This window comes from Mandrillus leucophaeus, unplaced genomic scaffold (genome assembly GCF_000951045.1).
Source record: "Mandrillus leucophaeus isolate KB7577 unplaced genomic scaffold, Mleu.le_1.0 Scaffold775, whole genome shotgun sequence".
In the NCBI taxonomy this organism is placed as follows: domain Eukaryota; kingdom Metazoa; phylum Chordata; class Mammalia; order Primates; family Cercopithecidae; genus Mandrillus; species Mandrillus leucophaeus.
Genome location: NW_012108419.1, coordinates 1,172,427 through 1,180,320, shown reverse-complemented (window position 1 = coordinate 1,180,320; position 7,894 = coordinate 1,172,427). Strand labels below are relative to the sequence as shown.

The following is a 7,894-nucleotide window of genomic DNA, read 5'->3' as shown; positions in this document are numbered from 1 at the left end:
TAGTGGACATAGAGGTTGGTTCTGGTCTCGAAGACAGTATCAACAGAGCAGGAAGAACAGTTAGATTTAGCTAACAGCAGGATAAAAGGTAGAAAATGTTTGTTGAGGAAGATGGAAGTCTATGGAGCTATCCAAGGAGGTCATAGTATTCTTTGAATACCTGTTATCTGCCCTACCCTATGTTAGTTTTTACTGAGTATACTATAGATGTAAGTCAGGATCCTCAGGCCAAAAAAATCTATATTAAAGTGAAAAGGTAAGAATAACCTACATGAAACAATTAGAAAATATAAAGCAGCTGATGTTATTAGGGATAGCAGGACTTTAGAGGCGGGAGAAATCAGCAGGCCTCTTGATAATCATGGAAAAACCATCCAACAAGTAAGACCTAAGCTGGGACTCAAAGAATTGGTATGTGGGGAATAGACATAAACAAGGGAGAAATATGATGAAATTATCTGGATAGAAATGAACATGGTATTTTGGGGGAGTAGTGAAATGACTTTACTGGGTGAAATGGATGGTTTGAGCAGGAAAGGAGGGAGAAGGTGGTAGGATAGTAAAGCAAAGCTGTTGTGTGAACCCGAGAATATAAGGATTCATCAGCATGTTATGGGGGGTATTTATAAATTCATCCTGAAAGTATTTATTGAGGGCATATTATGTTGCAGGCACAAATTAAACAAAACTTTTCCCCTTACGACATTTATATTTAATGAGGGAAAACAGACACCTCCCCCCCAACAAAAAAGCAAACAAATAAATGAACAAGTTAAGTTTAGAGAGCAATTAGTGTCATGAAGAACATTAATCTGAGTGATAAAATAATGACAGGCTAGAGTAGAGATGGCCCCAAAGGGGAAGAGTGGAGAGTATTCAAAATTGGAGGCCAGGCGCAGTGGCTCATGTCTGTAATCCCAACACTTTGGGAGGCTAAGGCAGGCGTATTGTTTGAGGTCAGGAGTTCGAGACCAGCCTAGCCAACATAGTGAAACATCGTCTCTACTAAAATACAAAAATTAGCCAGGTGTGACGGTGGTGCATGCCTGTAATCTCAGCTACTTAGGAGGCTGCGGCAGGAGAACTGCTTGAACCCGAGAGGTGGAAGTTGTAGTAGGCCGAGATGGCATGACTACACTCCAGCCTGGGCAACAGAGTGAGACTCCATCTCAGAAAAAAAAAAAAATTGGAAATTCTTAAGACGTGGAGATAGTTTGGATAGGGAGGAGAAAGGGAAGATACAGGTGATGTGTAGTTATCTAGTCTAAGAAATTAAAGTTTGTAATGCCAGTTATATAAGCTGGAAAGATGGAGAGAGAGGAAACATTGAGGAGGGAGTAGAAAAGCTCGGTGTTCCCATAACTCCCCCTTGATGCAGTTGTCTACCAGGAAAGTTTCCCAATTCCTTGAAAATGTTAGCCCCTAACTCACTAACACTTTTTCCATTTCTACCCCATTACAATTATTGGTCATTCACTGTGTAAATACACACTCCCTCTAATACCTCCTGTCAATTTTTTGAACTTCTCATGATCGATACACCACTCTGCCATAGCTGCTCATTCCCATGGCTACATTTTTTATCTTTTAATTACTAATAATTATAATCTTCCACAATCTCAATTTCAAGCATTCCATTTTCCAACCACAGCCTAATGTCTTAGTAGTTCAATCCCTTTGTTACCCCTAATACACCAATTCCTTAAGCCCACTAGGACCCCTAATTCATTGGTTTTACCCATAGCTTCTCATATGCTGACTTCGTTATATAGCGTAGATTTCACGGACAATTATTTTAATCATTTCCTTGCATGCGCCTTTAACACCGTTGACCTTCTCTGGCTTCACTCTGCTCTCCTGACAAATCTCAACTGTACTGGTCATATGCAACTCCCCATCTATTTCATGCCTGTGTGCCAGCTGAATGTGGCTGCAGAAAAACACACAAGCAAATGTATGACTCTCAATTTAAATTCATGATCCCTCAAGGAGGCCCTTAACGCTGCCCAGCAAATATAATGTTTCCTTGTCATTTACTCTTCCATATCTGTACAGGAATATTTCATATTTTCCCTCTCTCAAATTTCTAACACCTCCTCCCCCATCCTTACGCTCAACTTAGAATCTTTCTTTCTACTTCACTGAAAAGATAGAAACCATCAAAAGAGAACTTCACAAATACTTGCTGTCCAGCACCCCTACCCTCCCATTTTTATCTGTACCCATGTATTTTGCCTTCTCTCCTACAACTATGGATAACCTCTGTGTACTCTTGGCTCAGCCCATCCCTCATTGTGCATTAGAATGTCTCCTCTTGCACATGCGTAAATGGTGCTCCTGAAAAAGCTCACATCTTTCTTCTACTTTATCAAATTTTCTTTCTATCAAATCTTTCCTATCAGTATACAAACATGTTGTAATTTATCTCATCCTAAAAATACCTTTATAAACCCTACTTCCTAGCAGCTCCTGTCCCATTTCTTTGATTTCCATTACAGCAAAACTTCTCAAGAAATCCCTAGACTCACTGTAGACACTCTCCAATCCTATGCTCTAGTTCTCTTTTGCCCCTCTAGTTAGCTTTTGCGCCTACCAGTCTAGTAAAACTGTTGATGCTAAGGTCACCAATGACTTCCATCTTGCTAAATCCATTAACCAATTAGCAGTCTTTGTCTTTCCTGATCTCTCAGAATCGTTTTATGTGGCCCATTATTCATTCTCCATTAAAACACTTTCTTCACTTGGCATTCAGTCCATCACAGTCTCCTGATTTTTTTCCTATCTCACAGTCTACTCCTCCTCAGTCTCTTTTGCGAGCATATTCTCATTTCCCAGGCAGGTGAACATTAGAGTGCCCTAGAGCTCAATCTTTGAAGCTCTTCTCTTCAGCTCCATTCACTCTCTTAATATTTGCACCCAAGCTTATGGTGCAAGCTTGTATCTCTAGTCCAGGCCTTTACCCAGAATTCTAGGCTCACATATTTAGCAGCCTATTCAACATCTCCACCGTCTGTCTAATGAGCATCTCAAACTTGACATATCAGAAATGGAATTCCTTATTTTACCAAGCAAATACATAGCCTCCCCAATATTGGTAAATAACACTCCACCTTTAGCGTTGCTCAAATCAAAAATTTACTTCTCTCCCAGACCTGTATTTCTGTCACAAACCCAACCATTGAACAAATCCTGCAGCTCTACCTTCAGAATAAATCCAGAATCTTACCACTGCTCATCCTCATCACCACTACTACCCTGATCCAAGCAACTACCATTTCTTACCCGGATTATTACAATAGCCTCCTAATTGTCTTCCCTGCTTCTGGCCTTACCACTTACAGTGTATTCTCAAAACGATAGCCAGAGTGATGCTTTGCAATATGTGTAATATAATTTCAGTCAGACCACATCACTTCTCTGCTCAGAACTCTCTAATGGCTCAACATCTCACTTGGAAGAAAAGCCTTTGCAATAGTTCACAAGACCTTCCATATTCAATTTCTGCATTACCTCTCTGTCTTCATTTAGCACTCCACCCTAGCTCACTCCCCTCAACCTTCATTGACTCCTTCCTAACCTCAAACCTACCATGCATGATTTCACCTTTGCACTTGCTTTTCTGGCCGCCTTAAATGTTTTCCCCAGATAAGGCTTGTTTGCTTATCATCTTCAGGTCTTTGCTCAATTTTCACTTCTAAGTAAGACCTTTCATAACCACTGTATTTAACATTTAACCCTCCACCCCTTTTGATTCGTAGCATCTACCACCTTCAGACACAATATATATTTTATTTACACATTTATTTCCCCTTTCATGGAATATAAGCCCCATGATTGTAAGGTTTTTTTGTTTTTGGGGGGTTTTTTTTGGTTTTGTGTTTTGTTTTGTTTGTTTGTTTGTTTGTTTTTTGCCTGTTCTGTGCTCTAAGAAATCCTCAGTGCCTAGTACAGAGCCTGACACATAGAGAGTGTTCAGTAAACATTCGTTGTATGAATTTAAGGAAATAATAACTGATTCTTTCCCTGGATTTAGAGGTGTTTTAGTAAATGCAAAACATGATGTTGTGGCATGGGCTCCATGATTCTCCATGGCAAAATTTTATTATTCTTCAAAATTAATTTTGAAAGTAAAACTGCTTTATGCAGGCTTATCCAGAATATTAGATAGGCCACTATTTCTGTTCAGCACCCAAAGCAGCAACATCCACAGCATTTATTAACTTTTTTTTCATTCAGTAAATATTTATCAGGGAATATGGGTGTTCTAGACACAGGTAGTGACATGTGCAAAGACTCAGAAACTTAAGAAAACATAGTACAATGTACTGTTGCAATATTACAAGTGACAGATAATGATGCTCTGAGCTAATGTGGTGCAGTGGGGATGAGAGAGGTAGAAATGCGAAAAACGTTATGAAGTGAAAGGGCACTAGATTCAAGAAATCTGGTTAGTAGAGACACAAAATACTGTCTACCTTTATCAGGCTATGAAGTGGAAAGTGATTATAAAAGAGTTAGATAAGAATGAAACTTAAACATAGAGGACATGGATTGTAAAATTTCCTTTGTAGGGTATAGACTTAAAATTTCTCACTGTCAGAGTGACTATAAAAAATATTCAATGTGTCTACTGGTGACCTTGGCAAAATCATTTGAAAGGTGTTCCCAGATCAGACCCTAACTCTCATTCTTTTCTCTGACTGACAGTTGAAATAGTTTGAGGTCCCAAATTTTTTGTCTAGTAATCTCACCCTTCCTGAAAGTAATTTTTCTTATTTTATGCAAAAATTGCTATATGAAGACATAGAAAAATATATGTATGTGTTTTCACAGGTAAAAGTATAAAGAAAACTAGCCTTTTAAAATTTGTAAGTTTAATAAATTAATATTAGTTCGAAACCAAATTAACTGTAAATATTGCTTTCTATTCAAAAAAGGCCTCCTTTGGTTATTAGAATTACACATATATATGCACGGATGATTATTTGAAGGTGAGATAAAACCAACTATGACTCCTAGGTATAGAACTTTGGCAGATGGGTGAATGGTAATACTATTAATATTTACTCACATAGGAAACATAGGAGGAAGAGAAAGTTTGAAGGAAAAGATGAGTTCAGCTTTGGACATGTTGAATTTAGGATGCTTTTGGAATATCTAATTGTAATTGTCTAGTAGTTCATTTGATATAAAGCATTACAGATCAAGAGAGAAGTAATGGCTCAAAATATAGATTTGAAAGGTATTTAAAAACAGGGAGATATGAATGTCCAGTAGGCAATGGACATATTAGTCTGAAATATGTCTAGTAAAGCATTACAGGATACAGAGCTGAGTATCAAAGAACTTACAAACACTTATGTGATATTTTCCTAGACTGATTTTCTCTTAAATCCACTCCTACTCATCCCTCAAACCAACACACATCCTATCCTCAGCCTTCCCTTAAAATGCCTATGATTTACCCTTTACATTGCAGGTATGCCTTGATTTCTGTAGTAATTGTATACCTCAAAATTGCATGCCGAGCAAAATTATGTACATGAGATCACATAGTCAGTTGACTCATTACTGTAAGAAACTATGGAATGAGGCAGTTTGCATTGTTAATGATGTCCCCCTATTTATCACCACCTTTAAGTGTTTTTGTCCAATTTTTGTGTGGGGGTACATCATATTCAACTGATATAATGTCAAATGATTGAGATATTTAAAGAGACTCCTGTAAAACAGTGAGAGAGAAGTCATCTTTATTCTTTCTATTTCCATCTTTATTCTTTTTTTCTTTTTCTTTTTCATAGGGAAGGAAGCAGAGGTACTCAGAACTTAAATAATTTCCCAAAGGTCAGCCTTTCTGTAAGTCAGCCATCCTACAGAAATGTAACTTTAAATTTTAGCGCTCTCTGATATTCTTTTTTTTTTCTAGCATTGAATCATTTTAAAATTTTTTCGTGCCATTTCCCTTTTGTCACCCCTATACCTCAGTAGGTTTACTTGCTTACCTTTTTATTCTAGAATATCTTGTGTCTGTTCTGTCTGCCTATACTTGAAATTTTCCTGACAGGGGCCACTGAGTGAACAGTTTATGTTGGTTTTATAGTAGTAGTTGTAATCTCTGTTGTCCCAATTTTCTAGAATGTATGGTTGTTTGGGACTTCTCTGTGCTCTGCCTCTTTATTGGCAGTCTCACTTTCTTTCTTGTGTCTTACCTTTATCTCTCCAGAAAAGCTTCTGCAAAATGTGTCTTTCCCACCAATCACAATGCTGCACTCTTAGTGTATGCAGTCTCTATGGTAACTGGGACACATGCCACAACACCAAGATTACTGGAGCAACCATCAGAGTGGGGAAATCAGTGCATGCCCTCCTTTGGTACCACAGAAGTTGCCCCATTGAAACTGGGATCAGATACTTGTATTTTAATATACAGGGCAAGGAAGGTGGCAGAGGAAATGCTATAAACCCAGTCTCTCTAAAGGCACATTATTGGGGTTTGATGGAATTCTTGAAGTTGATCTTATTTATCATGAATAAAGCTAGATTTATGTACTGATCCTGAGCAGACATGGATAAACTGGTTGAACTTGAGATTTTTTTTTTTTTCCTGCAGATACATGACTAGTTCGTAAACAAGAGAATTTTACTAAATTAGTATATATGCTTAGGTAAGCTCAGGGAAATTACCAATGTAAAGTAAAAATTATTCACTTGCATTGTAGAGACAGACTGTCAGATGATTTCCCTAGCAATTGCATTGTTGACCCAGGGAGGGCAAAAGGCAAAATTGGCTCTCTCTGAGCCTGCTTTAGAGTGGAGGCAGTTCTGTTAGGTCTTGAAGGGAATGAGGATTAAGCAATGACGCTCTTCTGGGGTGCTTCCTTTAGGACTGAACTTCATTCCAAATATGCAGAGGATCTGACTCCCAGGCACAGCCCAATAGAAACAAAGGGTGTAAATCGGAGTTTTATAACTTTGGCCCTGTTAACCTTTGGGGCCAGATAAATCTTTGTGGAACAGCGCTGTCCTATGCACTGTAAGATGTTTAGCAGCATCCCTGGCATCTACCCTCTAAATGCCAGTAGGAACTTTTCTAACTGTGACAACAAAAAATACAAATGTCCCCTGATTGGGGGCAAAAAGTAGGCCCAGATGGAGAACCACTGGCCTAAAGCCGGATGCAGCTTGGGTAAGAAAATAGAGTTGGAGAATCCCTTAAAAGGCCCAGAATATTCAGTAGTTGATCATTCAGCAGGTATTTATTGAGCCCCTGTTATCTTCCAGGCGCTCTTCTATTTATCAGGGATACCACTGTGAAGAGTCATGATCTCGTGGAGCTTACCTTCTAGTAGATGTATGCTACATGTTCCTAACTAGCAGGTTCCCCTTCCCTCCACACAGCATAACAGCAAATGCTTCAAGCCAACTGAGGGCCAAGAAAAGGAAAACACAAGTTCATATTTGAAGATTCTTTTTTCATTTTATGAACCTCAAAACGGCTTTGATTTAAAAATGAAACTTGGCAAGTGATTAGTTCATATGTTTTAGTTTATAATATGTTTTAATCATTTTGGGTGTTTTCAAAACAAATGGTGAGATTAGGGTTTTTTTTTTCTCTTCTATTTTTGGCCCCTTTCCTCTGGAGAGTCCTCCTCTTGTGTTTAGTTCTTGGTGTTCTTAGTATATTTGAAGAGTGCTTTTAAGTATTTGAAATGTGTGTACATGGTTGAAAGGGGATAAGGAAGAAGAAACCTAAGATTTCATGACCCTGCTCAAACAAATACCCACACCCCAGCCCTAAAGCAGTGTCTGGGCACCACATCTTCAAGGAAGGCCCCTTGGAAACCCCTCATGAGCCAGTCCTCTGACCCAGGTGATCTCCGAACCCCCTTTATGT

General features: G+C 38.6%; 1 long non-coding RNA gene across 1 annotated transcript; it reads right to left on the bottom strand.

The window, feature by feature from the left end:
• Positions 1 to 5,791: 5,791 nt before the first annotated feature.
• On the bottom strand, positions 5,792 to 7,423 carry LOC105529639. The gene is made up of 2 exons (XR_001004545.1): positions 7,340 to 7,423; positions 5,792 to 6,297 (listed from the first exon to the last, which is right to left on the bottom strand). It is a non-coding gene; the product is annotated as an uncharacterized LOC105529639 (long non-coding RNA).
• Between the last annotated feature and the right edge of the window lie 471 nt (positions 7,424 to 7,894).